Raw genomic sequence first — 22,869 nt, forward strand, 5'->3', positions numbered from 1 at the left:
TGTTGTCGGTGGCTATTATTGGCCAATGTTTCCGTAGGGCCTTTCTGGTTGCACTTGTGGAACCATCATACTGAGTGGAACAAATCATCCGATTGTTACGAATGGGGTTTTTAACCTGTTGTCCATGAAAAATGCTGTTCGCTTTATTGAGACAGCGAGTAAGTACACTGCTAGTGTACCCTCGCTCCAGAAAGCGAGAAGTGATCTCGTTACATTGTTGATCTTTGAGTGCTGCGTTGGAATTGATCCTCATGGCTCTGAGGTACTGGGATATGGGCAATCCTTCTTTGAGGGCTGGGGGATGATGGCTGCTAGCATGCAAGGTCAGATTGCGGTCAGTGGGTTTACGGTACAACGAGGTGTCCAGTCGGTCACCATTTCTGGTGATACTGACATCCAGGAAAGTGATGTTAGTGGCCGATACTGTGTATGTGAACTTGATAGGATTATCCAAAGCATTCAATTGGTTCACCATGTCAAGAAACTCAGACTCGGTGCCCTCCCACAGCAAGAAGACGTCATCAATGTACCGTTTAAAGAAGGCAATCTTGTGCCCATACCTAGGTAACAAGTACGTATGTTCATAGTGCGCCATGAACAGATTAGCGTAGGCGGGGGCCAAATTAGACCCCATCGCGGTTCCGGCGATTTGAAGAAAATAATCATTTTTATACATAAAGTGGTTGCACGTAAGAACCAATGAGGTCAGTTCCAACACAAACTCAGTGGGGTAATCTTTGCAGGGGCTGTTGGAAAGAAATTGACGTATAACATCCAAACCTAAGTGGTGTGGTATAACGGTATAAAGGGACCCCACATCCATAGTGGCCAAAAGAGTGCCTTCACTGAGATGGGTAACTGTCCGTAGATGTGTGAGGAAATCCCCAGTGTCCTTTAAATAGCTATCAGTTTTTAATACCAAAGGCTGTAGGATACTGTCAATAAAGACAGCAATTGGCTGTAACAGAGAGCCTTCCGCGGCAATAATGGGTCTGCCGGGAGGGTGAACTAATGTCTTATGAATTTTGGGCAGAGTGTATAGGATGGGACACCTGGGTGAATTGATGGTCAAATATTTTAATGTGTCTTCACTTATGTAGCCCTGCTCAAAACCTAACTTCAGAAATTGATCGATTTTAGATTTAATTTTAGGAACCGGATTGGTGGTTAATTTCTGATAGGTCATGTCATCTGCTAATTGTCGGTTGATCTCCATGTCATAGTCAGTCCAATCTTGGACGACTATTGCTCCTCCCTTATCCGCCGGGCGGATGACTATATGGGGAGAATCCTTTAAAGTTTTTAATGCTTTCCTCTCGGCTATGGACAGGTTATCAAACATCCTTTTGGGGGGTGAGCTCTCAGAGTCTCTTTGGACTAACCGTAAATAGGTTTTGATGCTGGGATTGGAGGATGGAGGATCGAATGTCGATTTGGGTCTGAATTGAGGTATCTCTTTGTTAGTGGATTTGTTAGCAAAGAACTCCCGCAGACGGAGGGAGCGGCCAAATTTATACTGATCTATAGTTTGTTGGAATGAATTAATTCTGCATGTGGGGACGAAAGATAAACCTCGGGCAAGAAGTTTAGTTTCCGCTGGACTCAGTTCTACGCTAGATAGATTAAAGACATTGTCACCTACTGTCTCCTCCTCCCTCTTCTCTTGGTACCCCCCTCTCCTCGGGTGCGGTCTGTGCCGCTTCTGAGAACCCTGGAACGGGTAGAGGAGGCCTCTCCTCCTCGATCTAAAAAACGAGTGGAGTCGTTGTTCCCTTCGTAATAATCGGTGTCTGAGGTAGAGGCGGAGGAAACAAATTCATGGGCAAACGGTTGGGCCCTTCGCCTAGTGTATTGTCTATTCTGACGTTCACTAGTATTGTTTCCAAGTAACCAGCGGTATACAGTATGCGTTTGGTAGTCGTTAGTTACAGTGGACAATTTTTTTCGTTTGAAAGAAATTAGATCACGTTTATAAGTGTCCACCTGTGTCTGTAGACGTTCGATCCAATTTTGGGTTTTGTCATTCTGCAGCACGGTGGTGTGAGATTTGATGGTAATATCCACTTCAGTAGATAATTTCTTTAACTCAATGCCAACTTCCTCCACTACCAGGGTCATGAGGTCAAGCGAACATTTGTTCAATACTCCACACCACCGGCTGCAGAAGACAGGGTTGTTTCTACCCAATGTTGGAACGTTAGAGATACGGAAACCCCGGGGGATTTGTTTTCTCCTGAGGTATTCCGACAAAAATTGACCATGTAAAGTCAAATCAACCTCTTTTTGTCTGTGTTTAAGCACTTTGTAAAACAAATCCACAGGGGTTTCGGCTGGTAAGGCCTCAAACTCTAATTTATCGAATAGTAATTTTTCAGTGTCCTCATCCGTAAATGAAACTATACCAGTTTCAGCTTTGGCCAGTAGGCCATCGTCCAACAAATATACCCCGCTCTGAGTCATAACACTCTTTAGACTGGAAAACTCAAACAGGTATAGCAATTAGATTAATAACATACTAAACATGACAAACAAAACATGTAAGGTTCCCGGAAATAAAGGTGGTGATCGGTGAGGAAGTCCAATCCGGTATGTTGGATGGGTGTCAGGAAGTAGGAACTGCGTATAGTAGTTCGAACAAATGTAGTCTTGGAAGATCCTGCACTCTCATCAAAAATAATAACGACGGCGGGTGCTCCTAATGACCTGAGAGGCCACCAATATACCACAACAACCACCTAGGTGGAAGGTGCACTCACGCCCAGAAATTAGTCTCTGAAGTCACTTGTAAATTCAGTATATTTTTATTCGGGTTCACTGTTGATGCCGTATTTCATCGACGTTTCGGTCCTTATGCGGACCTTTATCAAGATTGGCACTTAAATCACCTATACAATCAGAAACAGTTACAATTAATATGTATAGGAACCCAGATTTATTCAACACCAACACCACCAGTGCCTCCCAGGCCCTGAAGACTGTCACAAAAACCAGAAAACGTATTAAAAAGCTGTTTTTTTATATATGTAAAAAAGAGATACTTGGAAATAATCCACGTGTGATGAAAGAGACACCTCCACCGTTAGGACTATCTGTTTAGATAGGCAAATGATTACCTGGACGGCAAGCCAGATCACTCAGATGTGTGGAATGGCCTTCAAAGTTGGCAACATGCCTGATCACATAATGAAGTTAAAAAGCCTATAACGTAGGGGAAGCTGCAAGGCGTAGTCACCTATTAGATAAATAACAGAGTAACTACACCATAAGAAAATACACTAACAACGTCATTTTGGAAAAGATCATACCTAGTTACATGTAGAAATAGCTCATGGCAGCTTGTGGGCTCTGTACATGTGTCAGACACTCAGTCTGTAAGGAGGCACAACAGGAAAAAATAATCACCAACCGTAATCATGTGTCAGAAGGGAGCTGCAGGAGAACCATACTCACTGCTCAAGTGTCCAGAGCCAAATGGAAGCTGCATAAAGTTCAGCCTCAGCTGAGCACTATTTAAGGATCAACCACAGGAAGTGCCAATTAGGGAGATTAGTTTAAACCCAGTCTCTCATTAACTGATCACCTCTCAGATAACTAACTCAGACCAACTGGGAAAAACGTTACAGGGTTCACAGGACAGGCAGTGGCTATCGCTAACGCACGGCTACTTAAATGAGTGTATTTTAACGATTTAGAAGGGCAACTGCCGGAGACGCGTCTTTTGCGTTCCACCGACCGGAACACCATGCGTTCCATTCCGCGGAAGTGGCGCTGGCCGGAAGTCTCTGCGTTCCACTCGCGGAAAGAACCGTAATTAGGCTTATCCACTGGCTAATGTTTAAAGGAGGTGTACAACCTAGAGGGGGGTGTTCTCAGAGAATGAACACTCCCCCAGGTGGAATCATCAATGTACAGGTTCACTCATAGCTCACAGGGACTCGGAGGTATACCGGAGGTCTCCTCACGTATAATCCTGGATTAACCTATGTGTAGCCTGTCAATCACCACAGAAGAAAAAGAGTGCAAATGTAAATAATGATCCATAATATGAAATGTCAAAAATGTCAAAAATGACATAAGAGGGCACCAGATCAAATGACCACAACTCACCCTACGCATACAAACTAACATATATCTGATCAACAAAGGCAAATTGAATACTGATGTGAGTGTAATATCTTTATAGTAATACATTGGTATAATGTAGTAAAAGATTTTAAATAATAAAAGGGAATAGTGGGTGGTGTGGTCATTGAAATTGGTGGACCCTCGTGACTAGTATAGGACCTGGGAAGGCTCCGGGAAACAACAGAAAAATATATATAAAAAACATAAGCAAGGACGTATAAATAACTGTCCTTACTTTCTTAATCTCTATACATAAAAAGAACATACAAAAATGAAAAAAATAAAACATAGAACATAGAACATATAAAACACAAATCGAAACCCAGCCTGTATGGGCTGATAGTATCACAGTGCCCTATGTCCCTGAAACATACAAAGTGTGTTCCAAGGTATCCAATCAACTATGGCAAAATAAAATTCTAAAGAAAAATATTAAGGGGGTTGGCCTCATTGAGGCCCTTTGGTGACACTGTATTGAGTTTGTGTATCCAAAAGCTTTCCTTCTGTTTAAGTAACAAGGTGCGATCGCCTCCACTAACAGGTGGCGGCACCCAGTCAATCAGCTGACACTTCAGGGCAGATACTTGATGTCTAACTGACAAAAAGTGCCGTGCTACCGGTTTGTCAGAAAAGCCCACATTGAGGGCCGTGTGTATGGATGACCGATGGTTTGCCATCCTGTCGCGAAAGGGACGCGCGGTTAGTCCGACATAACATAACCCACATGGGCACTTTAGAAGGTAGACGACATGATCCAGTCGACAGTGGAGATGATATCTGATAAAGATTTTTTTCCCTGTGTGTGGGTGATACAAAAAAGGACCAGTGATCATAGATCTGCACGTTGTGCACCCCCCGCAGGAAAAACTGCCAGGTTTGGCTTGCATAAGCTGGATTTGAGATGTGTTCTGTTCAGGGAAAATCGTGGGTCTCATTAGTAATTGCTTTAGGTTGGCCCCTCGTTTGTATGCAACCATAGGAGCAGGTGTTTTAAGAAAAGGCAAACTGTTGTCGGTGGCTATTATTGGCCAATGTTTCCGTAGGGCCTTTCTGGTTGCACTTGTGGAACCATCATACTGAGTGGAACAAATCATCCGATTGTTACGAATGGGGTTTTTAACCTGTTGTCCATGAAAAATGCTGTTCGCTTTATTGAGACAGCGAGTAAGTACACTGCTAGTGTACCCTCGCTCCAGAAAGCGAGAAGTGATCTCGTTACATTTTTGTATCACCCACACACAGGGAAAAAAATCTTTATCAGATATCATCTCCACTGTCGACTGGATCATGTCGTCTACCTTCTAAAGTGCCCATGTGGGTTATGTTATGTCGGACTAACCGCGCGTCCCTTTCGCGACAGGATGGCAAACCATCGGTCATCCATACACACGGCCCTCAATGTGGGCTTTTCTGACAAACCGGTAGCACGGCACTTTTTGTCAGTTAGACATCAAGTATCTGCCCTGAAGTGTCAGCTGATTGACTGGGTGCCGCCACCTGTTAGTGGAGGCGATCGCACCTTGTTACTTAAACAGAAGGAAAGCTTTTGGATACACAAACTCAATACAGTGTCACCAAAGGGCCTCAATGAGGCCAACCCCCTTAATATTTTTCTTTAGAATTTTATTTTGCCATAGTTGATTGGATACCTTGGAACACACTTTGTATGTTTCAGGGACATAGGGCACTGTGATACTATCAGCCCATACAGGCTGGGTTTCGATTTGTGTTTTATATGTTCTATGTTCTATGTTTTATTTTTTTCATTTTTGTATGTTCTTTTTATGTATAGAGATTAAGAAAGTAAGGACAGTTATTTATACGTCCTTGCTTATGTTTTTTATATATATTTTTCTGTTGTTTCCCGGAGCCTTCCCAGGTCCTATACTAGTCACGAGGGTCCACCAATTTCAATGACCACACCACCCACTATTCCCTTTTATTATTTAAAATCTTTTACTACATTATACCAATGTATTACTATAAAGATATTACACTCACATCAGTATTCAATTTGCCTTTGTTGATCAGATATATGTTAGTTTGTATGCTTAGGGTGAGTTGTGGTCATTTGATCTGGTGCCCTCTTATGTCATTTTTGACATTTTTGACATTTCATATTATGGATCATTATTTACATTTGCACTCTTTTTCTTCTGTGGTGATTGACAGGCTACACATAGGTTAATCCAGGATTATACGTGAGGAGACCTCCGGTATACCTCCGAGTCCCTGTGAGCTATGAGTGAACCTGTACATTGATGATTCCACCTGGGGGAGTGTTCATTCTCTGAGAACACCCCCCTCTAGGTTGTACACCTCCTTTAAACATTAGCCAGTGGATAAGCCTAATTACGGTTCTTTCCGCGAGTGGAACGCAGAGACTTCCGGCCAGCGCCACTTCCGCGGAATGGAACGCATGGTGTTCCGGTCGGTGGAACGCAAAAGACGCGTCTCCGGCAGTTGCCCTTCTAAATCGTTAAAATACACTCATTTAAGTAGCCGTGCGTTAGCGATAGCCACTGCCTGTCCTGTGAACCCTGTAACGTTTTTCCCAGTTGGTCTGAGTTAGTTATCTGAGAGGTGATCAGTTAATGAGAGACTGGGTTTATACTAATCTCCCTAATTGGCACTTCCTGTGGTTGATCCTTAAATAGTGCTCAGCTGAGGCTGAACTTTATGCAGCTTCCATTTGGCTCTGGACACTTGAGCAGTGAGTATGGTTCTCCTGCAGCTCCCTTCTGACACATGATTACGGTTGGTGATTATTTTTTCCTGTTGTGCCTCCTTACAGACTGAGTGTCTGACACATGTACAGAGCCCACAAGCTGCCATGAGCTATTTCTACATGTAACTAGGTATGATCTTTTCCAAAATGACGTTGTTAGTGTATTTTCTTATGGTGTAGTTACTCTGTTATTTATCTAATAGGTGACTACGCCTTGCAGCTTCCCCTACGTTATAGGCTTTTTAACTTCATTATGTGATCAGGCATGTTGCCAACTTTGAAGGCCATTCCACACATCTGAGTGATCTGGCTTGCCGTCCAGGTAATCATTTGCCTATCTAAACAGATAGTCCTAACGGTGGAGGTGTCTCTTTCATCACACGTGGATTATTTCCAAGTATCTCTTTTTTACATATATAAAAAAACAGCTTTTTAATACGTTTTCTGGTTTTTGTGACAGTCTTCAGGGCCTGGGAGGCACTGGTGGTGTTGGTGTTGAATAAATCTGGGTTCCTATACATATTAATTGTAACTGTTTCTGATTGTATAGGTGATTTAAGTGCCAATCTTGATAAAGGTCCGCATAAGGACCGAAACGTCGATGAAATACGGCATCAACAGTGAACCCGAATAAAAATATACTGAATTTACAAGTGACTTCAGAGACTAATTTCTGGGCGTGAGTGCACCTTCCACCTAGGTGGTTGTTGTGGTATATTGGTGGCCTCTCAGGTCATTAGGAGCACCCGCCGTCGTTATTATTTTTGATGAGAGTGCAGGATCTTCCAAGACTACATTTGTTCGAACTACTATACGCAGTTCCTACTTCCTGACACCCATCCAACATACCGGATTGGACTTCCTCACCGATCACCACCTTTATTTCCGGGAACCTTACATGTTTTGTTTGTCATGTTTAGTATGTTATTAATCTAATTGCTATACCTGTTTGAGTTTTCCAGTCTAAAGAGTGTTATGACTCAGAGCGGGGTATATTTGTTGGACGATGGCCTACTGGCCAAAGCTGAAACTGGTATAGTTTCATTTACGGATGAGGACACTGAAAAATTACTATTCGATAAATTAGAGTTTGAGGCCTTACCAGCCGAAACCCCTGTGGATTTGTTTTACAAAGTGCTTAAACACAGACAAAAAGAGGTTGATTTGACTTTACATGGTCAATTTTTGTCGGAATACCTCAGGAGAAAACAAATCCCCCGGGGTTTCCGTATCTCTAACGTTCCAACATTGGGTAGAAACAACCCTGTCTTCTGCAGCCGGTGGTGTGGAGTATTGAACAAATGTTCGCTTGACCTCATGACCCTGGTAGTGGAGGAAGTTGGCATTGAGTTAAAGAAATTATCTACTGAAGTGGATATTACCATCAAATCTCACACCACCGTGCTGCAGAATGACAAAACCCAAAATTGGATCGAACGTCTACAGACACAGGTGGACACTTATAAACGTGATCTAATTTCTTTCAAACGAAAAAAATTGTCCACTGTAACTAACGACTACCAAACGCATACTGTATACCGCTGGTTACTTGGAAACAATACTAGTGAACGTCAGAATAGACAATACACTAGGCGAAGGGCCCAACCGTTTGCCCATGAATTTGTTTCCTCCGCCTCTACCTCAGACACCGATTATTACGAAGGGAACAACGACTCCACTCGTTTTTTAGATCGAGGAGGAGAGGCCTCCTCTACCCGTTCCAGGGTTCTCAGAAGCGGCACAGACCGCACCCGAGGAGAGGGGGGTACCAAGAGAAGAGGGAGGAGGAGACAGTAGGTGACAATGTCTTTAATCTATCTAGCGTAGAACTGAGTCCAGCGGAAACTAAACTTCTTGCCCGAGGTTTATCTTTCGTCCCCACATGCAGAATTAATTCATTCCAACAAACTATAGATCAGTATAAATTTGGCCGCTCCCTCCGTCTGCGGGAGTTCTTTGCTAACAAATCCACTAACAAAGAGATACCTCAATTCAGACCCAAATCGACATTCGATCCTCCATCCTCCAATCCCAGCATCAAAACCTATTTACGGTTAGTCCAAAGAGACTCTGAGAGCTCACCCCCCAAAAGGATGTTTGATAACCTGTCCATAGCCGAGAGGAAAGCATTAAAAACTTTAAAGGATTCTCCCCATATAGTCATCCGCCCGGCGGATAAGGGAGGAGCAATAGTCGTCCAAGATTGGACTGACTATGACATGGAGATCAACTGACAATTAGCAGATGACATGACCTATCAGAAATTAACCACCAATCCGGTTCCTAAAATTAAATCTAAAATCGATCAATTTCTGAAGTTAGGTTTTGAGCAGGGCTACATAAGTGAAGACACATTAAAATATTTGACCATCAATTCACCCAGGTGTCCCATCCTATACACTCTGCCCAAAATTCATAAGACATTAGTTCACCCTCCCGGCAGACCCATTATTGCCGCGGAAGGCTCTCTGTTACAGCCAATTGCTGTCTTTATTGACAGTATCCTACAGCCTTTGGTATTAAAAACTGATAGCTATTTAAAGGACACTGGGGATTTCCTCACACATCTACGGACAGTTACCCATCTCAGTGAAGGCACTCTTTTGGCCACTATGGATGTGGGGTCCCTTTATACCGTTATACCACACCACTTAGGTTTGGATGTTATACGTCAATTTCTTTCCAACAGCCCCTGCAAAGATTACCCCACTGAGTTTGTGTTGGAACTGACCTCATTGGTTCTTACGTGCAACCACTTTATGTATAAAAATGATTATTTTCTTCAAATCGCCGGAACCGCGATGGGGTCTAATTTGGCCCCCGCCTACGCTAATCTGTTCATGGCGCACTATGAACATACGTACTTGTTACCTAGGTATGGGCACAAGATTGCCTTCTTTAAACGGTACATTGATGACGTCTTCTTGCTGTGGGAGGGCACCGAGTCTGAGTTTCTTGACATGGTGAACCAATTGAATGCTTTGGATAATCCTATCAAGTTCACATACACAGTATCGGCCACTAACATCACTTTCCTGGATGTCAGTATCACCAGAAATGGTGACCGACTGGACACCTCGTTGTACCGTAAACCCACTGACCGCAATCTGACCTTGCATGCTAGCAGCCATCATCCCCCAGCCCTCAAAGAAGGATTGCCCATATCCCAGTACCTCAGAGCCATGAGGATCAATTCCAACGCAGCACTCAAAGATCAACAATGTAACGAGATCACTTCTCGCTTTCTGGAGCGAGGGTACACTAGCAGTGTACTTACTCGCTGTCTCAATAAAGCGAACAGCATTTTTCATGGACAACAGGTTAAAAACCCCATTCGTAACAATCGGATGATTTGTTCCACTCAGTATGATGGTTCCACAAGTGCAACCAGAAAGGCCCTACGGAAACATTGGCCAATAATAGCCACCGACAACAGTTTGCCTTTTCTTAAAACACCTGCTCCTATGGTTGCATACAAACGAGGGGCCAACCTAAAGCAATTACTAATGAGACCCACGATTTTCCCTGAACAGAACACATCTCAAATCCAGCTTATGCAAGCCAAACCTGGCAGTTTTTCCTGCGGGGGGTGCACAACGTGCAGATCTATGATCACTGGTCCTTTTTTGTATCACCCACACACAGGGAAAAAAATCTTTATCAGATATCATCTCCACTGTCGACTGGATCATGTCGTCTACCTTCTAAAGTGCCCATGTGGGTTATGTTATGTCGGACTAACCGCGCGTCCCTTTCGCGACAGGATGGCAAACCATCGGTCATCCATACACACGGCCCTCAATGTGGGCTTTTCTGACAAACCGGTAGCACGGCACTTTTTGTCAGTTAGACATCAAGTATCTGCCCTGAAGTGTCAGCTGATTGACTGGGTGCCGCCACCTGTTAGTGGAGGCGATCGCACCTTGTTACTTAAACAGAAGGAAAGCTTTTGGATACACAAACTCAATACAGTGTCACCAAAGGGCCTCAATGAGGCCAACCCCCTTAATATTTTTCTTTAGAATTTTATTTTGCCATAGTTGATTGGATACCTTGGAACACACTTTGTATGTTTCAGGGACATAGGGCACTGTGATACTATCAGCCCATACAGGCTGGGTTTCGATTTGTGTTTTATATGTTCTATGTTCTATGTTTTATTTTTTTCATTTTTGTATGTTCTTTTTATGTATAGAGATTAAGAAAGTAAGGACAGTTATTTATACGTCCTTGCTTATGTTTTTTATATATATTTTTCTGTTGTTTCCCGGAGCCTTCCCAGGTCCTATACTAGTCACGAGGGTCCACCAATTTCAATGACCACACCACCCACTATTCCCTTTTATTATTTAAAATCTTTTACTACATTATACCAATGTATTACTATAAAGATATTACACTCACATCAGTATTCAATTTGCCTTTGTTGATCAGATATATGTTAGTTTGTATGCGTAGGGTGAGTTGTGGTCATTTGATCTGGTGCCCTCTTATGTCATTTTTGACATTTTTGACATTTCATATTATGGATCATTATTTACATTTGCACTCTTTTTCTTCTGTGGTGATTGACAGGCTACACATAGGTTAATCCAGGATTATACGTGAGGAGACCTCCGGTATACCTCCGAGTCCCTGTGAGCTATGAGTGAACCTGTACATTGATGATTCCACCTGGGGGAGTGTTCATTCTCTGAGAACACCCCCCTCTAGGTTGTACACCTCCTTTAAACATTAGCCAGTGGATAAGCCTAATTACGGTTCTTTCCGCGAGTGGAACGCAGAGACTTCCGGCCAGCGCCACTTCCGCGGAATGGAACGCATGGTGTTCCGGTCGGTGGAACGCAAAAGACGCGTCTCCGGCAGTTGCCCTTCTAAATCGTTAAAATACACTCATTTAAGTAGCCGTGCGTTAGCGATAGCCACTGCCTGTCCTGTGAACCCTGTAACGTTTTTCCCAGTTGGTCTGAGTTAGTTATCTGAGAGGTGATCAGTTAATGAGAGACTGGGTTTATACTAATCTCCCTAATTGGCACTTCCTGTGGTTGATCCTTAAATAGTGCTCAGCTGAGGCTGAACTTTATGCAGCTTCCATTTGGCTCTGGACACTTGAGCAGTGAGTATGGTTCTCCTGCAGCTCCCTTCTGACACATGATTACGGTTGGTGATTATTTTTTCCTGTTGTGCCTCCTTACAGACTGAGTGTCTGACACATGTACAGAGCCCACAAGCTGCCATGAGCTATTTCTACATGTAACTAGGTATGATCTTTTCCAAAATGACGTTGTTAGTGTATTTTCTTATGGTGTAGTTACCCTGTTATTTATCTAATAGGTGACTACGCCTTGCAGCTTCCCCTACGTTATAGGCTTTTTAACTTCATTATGTGATCAGGCATGTTGCCAACTTTGAAGGCCATTCCACACATCTGAGTGATCTGGCTTGCCGTCCAGGTAATCATTTGCCTATCTAAACAGATAGTCCTAACGGTGGAGGTGTCTCTTTCATCACACGTGGATTATTTCCAAGTATCTCTTTTTTACATATATAAAAAAACAGCTTTTTAATACGTTTTCTGGTTTTTGTGACAGTCTTCAGGGCCTGGGAGGCACTGGTGGTGTTGGTGTTGAATAAATCTGGGTTCCTATACATATTAATTGTAACTGTTTCTGATTGTATAGGTGATTTAAGTGCCAATCTTGATAAAGGTCCGCATAAGGACCGAAACGTCGATGAAATACGGCATCAACAGTGAACCCGAATAAAAATATACTGAATTTACAAGTGACTTCAGAGACTAATTTCTGGGCGTGAGTGCACCTTCCACCTAGGTGGTTGTTGTGGTATATTGGTGGCCTCTCAGGTCATTAGGAGCACCCGCCGTCGTTATTATTTTTGATGAGAGTGCAGGATCTTCCAAGACTATATATATATGTATATATATTGTGTGTGTTAGAGATGAGCGGGTTCGGTTCTTCGAGATCCGAACCCCCCCCCCCCCCCCCCCCCGAACTTCACGTGGTTTACACTGGTCCGAGGCAGCCTCGGTTCTTCACGCCTAACACGCAAAACCCGAATGAGGGAAAACGTCATCATCCCGCTGTCGGATTCTCGCGAGATTCGGATTCCATATAAAGAGCCACACGTCGCCGCCATTGTCACTCGTGCATTGTCGATTGAGCGGAGAGGACGTGGCTACGTTCTCTGCCTGAAAAGCTCAATATCTGTGTTCAGCGTGCTGCATTGTGGTGACCACCAGTATATAGTAGTACAATACAGTAGGCCATTGTTGTATCTTGCAGCTCCGTGCCAGACTCAGTTCTAGTATCCTGATCAGTGCTCAATTTCTGCTGCATTGTTGTGACCAGTATATAGTAGTACAGTGCTGTATTGTGGTGACCACCAGTATATAGTAGTACAGTACAGTAGGCCATTGCTGTATCTTGCAGCTCCGTGTCAGACTCAGTTCTAGTATCCTGATCAGTGCTCAATATCTGCTGCATTGTTGTGACCAGTATATAGTAGTACAGTGCTGCATTGTTGTGACCACCAGTATATAGTAGTACAGTAGGCCATTGTGGTATCTTGCAGCTCCGTGTCACTTCTAGTATCCTGATCAGTGCTCAATATCTGCTGCATTGTGGTGACCACCAGTATATAGTAGTACAGTGCTGCATTGTGGTGACCACCAGTATATAGTAGTACAGTACAGTAGGCCATTGCTGTATCTTGCAGCTCCGTGTCAGACTCAGTTCTAGTATCCTGATCAGTGCTCAATATATGCTGCATTGTTGTGACCAGTATATAGTAGTACAGTGCTGCATCGTGGTGACCACCAGTATATATTAGTACAGTACAGTAGGCCACTGCTGTATCTTGCTGCTCTGTGTCACTTCTAGTATCCTGATCAGTGCTCAATATATGTGCTGCATTGCAGTATATAGTAGTACAGTGCTGCATTGTGGTGACCACCAGTATATTGTAGTACAGTACAGTAGGCCATTGCTGTATCTTGCTGCTCTGTGTCACTTCTAGTATCATGATCAGTGCTCAATATCTGTGCTGCATTGTGGTTACCACCAGTATATAGTAGTACAGTGCTGCATTGTGGTGACCACCAGTATATAGTAGTACAGTACAGTAGACCATTGCTGTATCTTGCAGCTCTGTGTCAGACTCAGTTCTAGTATCCTGATCAGTGCTCAATATCTGCTGCATTGTTGTGACCAGTATATAGTAGTACAGTGCTGCATTGTGGTGACCACCAGTATATAGTAGTACAGTACAGTAGGCCATTGCTGTATCTTGCAGCTCCGTGTCATACTCAGTTCTAGTATCCTGATCAGTGCTCAATATCTGCTGCATTGTTGTGACCAGTATATAGTAGTACAGTGCTGCATTGTGGTGACCACCAGTATATAGTAGTACAGTACAGTAGGCCATAGCGTTATCTTGCTGCACCGTGTCACTTCTAGTATCCTGATCAGTGCTTAATATCTGTGCTCAGTGTCAGTCAGTGCTGCATTTTGGTGACCAGTAAACTACAGTACAATAGTCCAGTGCTGTTCTTGCTGCTCAGTGTCAGTTCTCCGTAGTATCATCAGTGATCAGTATAATCAGTTCTCAGTATAATCAGTGCGCTGTTAGACGTGCGCCCGTTTTCCGCCATTAGTGCATTGGAATTTAGACAATTGATGAGGTTATTGTGTCCCCGGTACAAAATACCATTTAGATTCCACTACACTAGGCAGGCGATAGCGAGATTTTACCAATTAATATCAGTGATTTATAACTATTAATTACAGTGATCTTGCCAAATAATTCCAGTGATTTTGTCATTTTCTTCCAGTGATTTGGACCAATAATACCATTGATTAGAACCAGGGGCGGATTGGGAAACAAAAGTGGCCCTGGAAAAATTTCTAGAAGCGACCTCATGTGGGCGGCACCAAGCCAACTGTAGGCGGAGCTAATAGCAAAGTAGGCGGGGTTACTTCTACTTCAAAATGTAATGTAGGCGGAGTTACACCAACAAAAGGCAGAGCATGTCAAATGAGCTGCACCTAACACATTAAAAGTTTAGAAAGTATTATGCTGTATCAGGAGTAGTTAAGAAATTAAAACTGGGGTGACATTTAATCCTTTGCACACTCACTAAATATCTCTGTCCATTTCCTGAAGGTTTCTCCTCTCTCTGTCCATCTCCTTCATTTGTCTCTCTGTTTCTTAGGGGTCAATTCAGTTCAACGCAGATTGAATAGCGCTGGGAGGGAACTCCCGGAGCTATTCAATTCAGAGTGATGTTGTCCCTGTCTAGAGGATTTCTTCTTGCAGCCTTCCAGGTTTGCGAGTAGAAATCCAACAAAACTAGGTTCGCAATGCTGTTTTGTGACTTAACGCCATGGAAACAGCACCACGGTGAGGCAGTTTAGTCGGAGAATGCCCGTTCTCGTGACTAAACACCTTATTTAGTCTGGGAATACATGCATTCTCCTACTTAGCATCACGCTGAATTGAATAGCTCCAGAAGCTCCCTCCCGGCGCTATTCAATCCGCATTGAATTGAGTTGACCTCTTAGGGTGTGTACACACGGTGAGATCCTTGCTATGGCCGATTTTCTCTTGCGATTTCCCTTGAACTCCCTGGAGCCCAAATAGCACAGATTTTGACTAACTTTTTTTGAGATATGGACTATGTGTGGTTACGATTTTGGCTTATGTGAGATGTCATTGACATGTGAGATGAACTAGATAGTACACCAATCTAGCAAGGATTGACTTGCCTGCACAGTCTATCTTTTCTTGCGATGTCGACCTGGCGGGACCGCGCATCGGGATCGCAAGGTGACTTTCACCTTGCGATATGCACTAACTTTTCTTGCGATAGTGACTATATAGTCAAAATCGAAAGAAAATATCTCACCGTGTGTACACACCCTTAGTCTATCTCCCCCACTAAGTCCATCGTCTGTATGTGTTTCCTCTCTCAGTCCATTTTCTGCATGCGTCTCCTCCTCCCTCTCAGTACATCACCTGCATGTTTCTCCTAGACCCTCTTATCTAATTTTCACACCTATATCATTCTCCCTTCTGCATGTTTCTTTCTGTCTATATACACTGACCACCTTCTGCCTTTCTCCCTCTGCACAGTTTCTGCCTCTCTCTCCTTTTATCTGCCAGGATTCTGCCAGTCACTTGATGCAGAATTTCTGCGCCAATGGGACAGCCACAATTGCATCACAATACTGCATCTCCACTGGGTGAACAATTCTGAGCATTTAGCTTCCCCATGCTCTGCCAATTGTTCCACATCTGTGTATATTCCTTCATCTATCAATCACCTATCTGTCTTCCATCTTCTGGCTTCTTGTCTCCAATTTTGTATGTGCAGTTTCTTCCCCACGTGAGCCACTATATCTCCTTTGTCTTTGAATCTGCCTCCTCTTTGTGTGTTGTATGTCCCTACCAGGGCTTAAAGTGGTTCTGGAAATCATTTCCCCGCCACCGACTTTTCTCCCATAAGGCAGAGGCAGGGGCGATTGTAGAGTGTTAGGCACCCCCCTGTAAACTACAAATCTCAGCCTTAACCCCCATACTGTCTAAAGTAACAGTGTGTGCCAAAGACGTGCATCACAAAAAAGGTGTGTGGTATCACACAGAAGGGGTGTGGCCACACGGCAGTTCCCCCAATTCAAATTACGCCACACTGTAGCAAAATCTTATTGCCATTACACTGTACATAGTGCCTCTATTTCATATTACACCACAGAGTAGTGCCCCTGTCTCACATTACGACACACAGTACTGCCCCATATTTGCGCTATGCTACACAGTAGTAACCATTACACACGATGTCCATGGTAGCAGTGCCCCTTATACACAATGCCCACAGTAGCAGTGCCCCTTATACACATGCCAACAGTATCAGTGCCAATTATACACATAATACCATTGGTATCAGTGCTGCTTATACACATAATAGTGACCATGGTGGCAATGTTGCTTATATACATAATGACCAAGGTAGCAGTGACGCTTATATACATAATAAAACCCACGGTATCAGTTCCGCTTATACACATAATAATGCCCATGGTAGCAGTGCCACTTATACAAATAATAATGACCACAGTAGCAGTGCCGCTTATACACATAATGCCCACAGCATCAGTGCCACTTATACACATAATGACCACGGTACCTGTTCCGCTTATACATATAATGACTACAGTAGCAATGTCACTTATACACATAATGGTCATGGTAGCAGTGCTGCTTATACACATAATGGTCATGGTAGCAGTGCCGCTTATACACATAATGGCCACGGTAGCAGTGCTGCTTATACACATAATGGCCACGGTAGCAGTGCCGTTTATACATATAATAATGCCCACGGTAGCAGTGTCCTTATACGCATGTCCACGGAAGCAGTGCCGCTATTACATATAAGAAATGCCGACGTCCCCCACCCTACTTGCCTTATCTGTCACTGGTGTTTGATCTCAGTGTGCCACCGGTTCCTTATCCCCTCCGCACCATCGGAAGTGGGCCAAGGGCGTCAGTTACAGTCTAGCCTGCCCACCCGTCCATTCTATTTGTGCGGGAGCTGCGGCTACACTACAGTGCTGCATCACAGAATTCTCGTTGTTGGACAAGGTGGGCTGGAGGATATAGAACTGAGCTGCATACTGTTATAACACTCACCCTCCCACCCCCTCCGGTCTATCCAGATCTCCATGTAACACTGGCACTGCAACTCTCAGTGTTTTCAAAATATGTCCTCCAAGCTGCAGTGCCTGATAGTGAGTGGTACATGGAGATCTGCCTGACTGCAGCAATCAGGGCAAGCTTCATGTCACCATTTCTCCGGGCTGCTTCCTCCCTCCCTGCAGAAGGCTGTTGTTAGTCTGGTGGTGGAACGGGAGTGCAGTGCAGGCAGAGGTCAGAGTACACTTATGCTCACCTCTCCTGCAGAACGCGCACCCGCCGCAGCCGCACTATCTCTCCTCCCGAGGTGACATCACTGGTTTGGCGCGCAGACCTCCTCCTTTCAGCAGTGTAGGGCCTGTGCTCCCTATAACGGCAGGGGGCCACAGCGCACACCGCAATATTTCTGTTAATCAGCCGGCACGTGACGTGTGGGGGGCGGAGCTACATACGAGAGGTGGCCCCACAGTCCGAACGGCCCACCGGGGAACTCCCCGGTACAGGCAATGGCCAATCCGGCCCTGATTAGAACAAATAATTCCTGTGATTTTGTAATTTTCTTCCAGTGATTTGCACCAATAATACCATTTATTAGAACGAATAATTCCTGTGATATTGAGGTGTTTGTGTCGCTTAGCTTAACCATCCAGCGACCACAGTGCACCTCTTTTTCTCTTTTCTTTGCATCATGTGCTGTTTGGGGACTATTTTTTAAATCGGCCATCCTGTCTGACACTGCAGTGCCACTCCTAGATGGGCCAGGTGTTTGTGCCGGCCACTTGGGTCGCTTAGCTTAGTCATCCAGCGACCTCGGTGCAAATTTTAGGACTAAAAATACTAAAAATAATATTGTGAGGTGTTCCGAATAGACTGGAAATGAGTGGAAATTATGGTTATTGAGGTTAATAATACTATGGGATCAAAATGACCCCCAAATTCTATGATTTAAGCTGTTTTTGAGGGTTTTTTGAAAAACACCCGGCAAAAATTTTTAAGGGAGGTTTTGCCAAAACGCGTCCGAATCCAAAACACGGCCACGGAACCGAATCCAAAACCAAAACACAAAACCCGAAAAATTTCCGGTGCACATCACTAGTGTGTGTGTGTGTGTGTGTGTGTGTATATATATATATATATATATATAAAATATTTATTTTATATTTGTCCAGATCTGTGACTCTATGACTCATTTGCTAACGCTGGGCGTGACGCTGGCCACGGGTCGCCACGAACACACACACCATAGCTGCTGTTAGCAGCTATTAGGGAGAAAGAGGCTGATGTGCTCCTCCTCCCCTTCCTAGCCCGCTGCTGTGTCAGGAAAGGAGAGGAGAGCGCAGCGCGGTCCAGTCCCTCAGTGCTGCTCAGTCAGACTCTGGTGGTCTACGGCCGCGGCGTGTATCTTCTCAATTGAGCACCAGTTCGTTAGTCAATCGGAGCTTGCGGACCGGCAGCCAATCAGGAGCCGCGGCTGCTGGTCTGCGAGCTCTGATTGGCTAACAAACTGGTGCTCAGTTGAGAAGATACACGCCGCGGCCGGAGACCACCAGAGTCTGACTGAGCAGCACTGAGGGATGGCCCACGTTCCGCTCTCCTCTCCATCCCCCAACCCTGACACAGCAGCAGCGGATGAGCAGCGGGAGGTGTGAGGTGTGGGGTGGTGGGGCATATGTATAACTGGCATTGTGGGCCATGTCTGGCACTGGGGGCATATGTATATATGGCACTGTGGGGAATATGTATATCTGCCAATGTGGGGCATACTGTATGTATATCTGGCATTGTGGGGCATATGTATAACTGTCACTGTGGGGCATATCTGGCACTGTGGGGCATATGTATAACTGTCACTGTGGGGCATATGCATATATGGCATTGGGGGGCATATATATATGGCACTGTGGGGCATATGTATAACTGACATTGTGGGGCATAAGTATATATGGCATTGTGGGGCGCATATATATATATATATATATATATATGGCATTGTGAGGCATATGTATATATGGCATTGTGGGGCATATATATATATATATATATATATATATGGCATTGTGGGGCATATGTATATCTGGTATTGTGAGGCATATGTATATCTGGCACTGGGGGCATATATATATGGCATTGTGGGGCATATGTATATCTGGCATTGTGAGGCATATGTATATCTGGCATTGTGGGTCATATGTATAATTGGCACTGTGGGGCATATCTGGCACTCTGTGGGGTATATGTATAACCGGCATTGTGGGGCTTATCTGTCACTGGAGGCATATATATATATATATATATATATATATATATATATATATATAGCATTGTGGGGCATATGTGTATCTGGCTTTGTGAGGCATATGTATATTTGGCTTTGTGAGGCATATGTATATCTGGCATTGTGAGGCATATGTATATCTGGCATTGTGAGGCATATGTATATCTGGCATTGTGAGGCATATGTATATCTGGCATTGTGGGGCATATGATGGAGCATGGGGGATTATTCATCAATAAAGGACATATTCAAGTCCCATAAGCAATAATAATTTTAAACAATAATTAAGTTCAATGGGCATTTAAGCCTTTATTTGATATTACAGTGCGGATATGCATTTTCGACAATAATCACATTAAAATTTGTTAATTGGTTTGAGTGCACCTTAAACTGTATCTGGTTTCTTTTTCCTTTCCCCTCTCTTTGGGGATTTGATTCTATAACCTTATCTAAACCAGTTGGTAGCACCTTTATGAGCCTTCACACCTGTTGCATATACATATGTGAATCCCTAAAACAGTGGCTTAATTGGATATGATGAAAGGCACCCCAACTTTGTAATACACACTATAATACATTTATCTCGGTGCGGGTTACCCTCCAGACTTGATAGGAGCTTTTTGCTTGACCAGTATTGGAACTCCTAGACTCACATAATAAAGCATGTACAGTATAATACACCTTCTTTAGTAAAAATTCAAGAAGCTAATACATACAACTACAAAATCATATAATATATGTGTGATCTAAAAATTAAGCACCAACCCACTTCACAGGTGAATCTGCAATAAGCCGATAACTGGTGCCTACGACCACCAACATCATCATTATCACCACAACCATGTATAGGCCAGAATTAATTTCGTCGACGAAAATATAGACTAAAACTATTCGTCTACAAAGGGATTTTCTGTGACTAAAATGTAATGATAACAAAAATAGGAATTTCTTAATAACGAAAATGTTGAATAAATATTCGTCCATGTTGTCATGACTAAAATTGACTAGACGAAATTGCTGTATAATTTTCGATAGGACACCACATTTTTTGAGTGATTGATTTTTTGGATTCTTTAATTAATAATACTGTATTGTATACAGTTTTATCCATCCTCTCTGACCCTAGATTTACTTACTTGCACTGCGGCTGTGCAACAACTCTTTGTCATGACAATAGCTAGTTTATGAAGCTAGCTAATTAGTTAACTTTAGCTAAATAATAATAAATAAATAATAATAATAATAATAATAATAATTTTATTTATATAGCGCTCTTTCTCCAATAGGACTCAAGGGGCTTAACAGATACATAGCATAATATAGTACAGAAAATAATGAAGTACAGAACAGCTTTTCATAAAATACAGAAGCATGGAGATACTAAAGGGACATTTATGGGAATGCTTAAGTAAAAAGGAAAGTCTTGAGTCTACTTTTGAAGGATTCTATAGTTGGGGCCTCTCGTACTGTGCGGGGAAGTGAGTTCCATAGAGTCGAAGCCGCATGACTAAAAGTTTGACCCCCAGATGAATTACGGAGATTCTAGGTACTGCTAAAAGTCCTTCATCTACAGATCGCAGAAATCGAGTGGGGCAGTATGGGGTCAGTAGCTGTTTCAGGAACCTTGGGCCCTGGTCATGTAATGCTTTGAAACTCAGTAAGCCAAACTTGAAGATGATTCGCCATCTTACAGGCAGCCAGTGAAGGGAGTAGAGGATGGGTGTTATGTGGCTAGAACGGGGCTGGTCGGTTAACAGCCTGGCAGCTGTGTTTTGCACCAGCTGTAAGCGGTGCAATTCTTTAGCTGGGAGACCAAGGTAGAGGGCATTACAGTAGTCTAATTGAGATGATACAAATGCATGGATGACTTTTGGCAGATCATCTGAGGGAATTAAGTGCTTGATTCTGGCTATGTTCCTCAGGTGAAAGAATGAGGATTTGATTGTGGCTGATATCTGATGTTTAAGTGGCAAGCCACCATCCAGGACAACGCCAAGATTCCGCACACGATCAGTGGTTTGTAATTCTGAATCCCCGAGTGTAAGTCCAGTTGGTTGGCTGTGCTGCAGTCTTGTCCTTTGATGTTGCAGTCCTATCATAAGGACCTCTGTTTTATCCGGGTTCAGTCGCAGCGAACTGGCACTCATACACTCCTGGAGTACAGCTAGACAGCCATAAGCGCCTTGAGTCCTTTTGGAGAAAGAGCGCTATATAAATAAAATTATTATTATTAATTATTATTATTATTTAGGGTTGCTATTGGGTTATCAGTGCCCGGAGCAAAGGACTAGTACAGTTGTGTATCATCTGCATAGCAGTGGTGGACTAGCCCATGGCGCTTGATTATTTCACCCAGCGGGAGCATGTATACTGCAAAAAGGATGGGGGATAGTATAGAACCTTGTGGGACACCACATGGCAATGGCACGGGTAGTGACGAGTACTGTATAATCCAGACAATACTATCTGTGACCTGCCTGTGAGAAATTATTTGAACCAGTTTAGGACTGTGCCATCCAGTCCACAAAAATGTATCAGTCGCTCAATCAGAAGCCCATGGTCCATGGCATCAAATGCTGCAGAGAGATCCAGAAGGATTAATATTGAACAGTCACCTCTGTCTCTTGCCATCAGAAGATCATTTAACACACACACCAGGGCTGTTTCAGTGCTATTTACAGGTTGAGTATCCCTTATCCAAAATTAAAAATCCCAAATTTGTGGGTCCCCTACTGAGATAATAACATAAATATTATATATATTATAAATATTATATATATATATATAATACATATGCCATTACCTCAGTAGGGGACCCAAAAATGTGGGATTTTTAATTTTGAATAAGGGACACTCAGCCTGTATTATAATATGCATCCTTACAGCTTCATTTTATTTTGCAGTAGACTAGTACTATACTACAAATTTGTATCAGGCAGGTTGTATTTTTCTTTCATTATTTAAATAAAAAATTGTAATTAAAAAAAAAACCAAACAATTGTATTCTTGAATTGATATTTGCAGAAAATAA

The 22,869-nt window shown here is 43.3% G+C and overlaps 1 protein-coding gene and 3 long non-coding RNA genes across 4 annotated transcripts in view; 3 read left to right on the forward strand and 1 right to left on the reverse strand.

Moving 5' to 3' along the window:
* The window catches only part of OTOA (otoancorin), a 367,382-nt gene that overhangs the window by 15,413 nt on the left and 329,100 nt on the right, over positions 1–22,869 (forward strand). The window lies entirely within an intron of this gene.
* Positions 1,828–3,369, reverse strand: LOC134943700 (uncharacterized). Its single transcript, XR_010181686.1, has 3 exons — positions 3,306–3,369; positions 3,114–3,232; positions 1,828–2,885 (listed from the first exon to the last, which is right to left on the reverse strand). It is a non-coding gene; the product is annotated as an uncharacterized LOC134943700 (long non-coding RNA).
* On the forward strand, positions 6,920–7,463 carry LOC134943701 (uncharacterized). Its single transcript, XR_010181687.1, has 3 exons — positions 6,920–6,983; positions 7,057–7,175; positions 7,404–7,463. It is a non-coding gene; the product is annotated as an uncharacterized LOC134943701 (long non-coding RNA).
* Positions 12,051–12,594, forward strand: LOC134943702 (uncharacterized). Its single transcript, XR_010181688.1, has 3 exons — positions 12,051–12,114; positions 12,188–12,306; positions 12,535–12,594. It is a non-coding gene; the product is annotated as an uncharacterized LOC134943702 (long non-coding RNA).

This window comes from Pseudophryne corroboree, chromosome 7 (assembly GCF_028390025.1).
Source record: "Pseudophryne corroboree isolate aPseCor3 chromosome 7, aPseCor3.hap2, whole genome shotgun sequence".
Lineage (NCBI taxonomy): Eukaryota > Metazoa > Chordata > Amphibia > Anura > Myobatrachidae > Pseudophryne > Pseudophryne corroboree.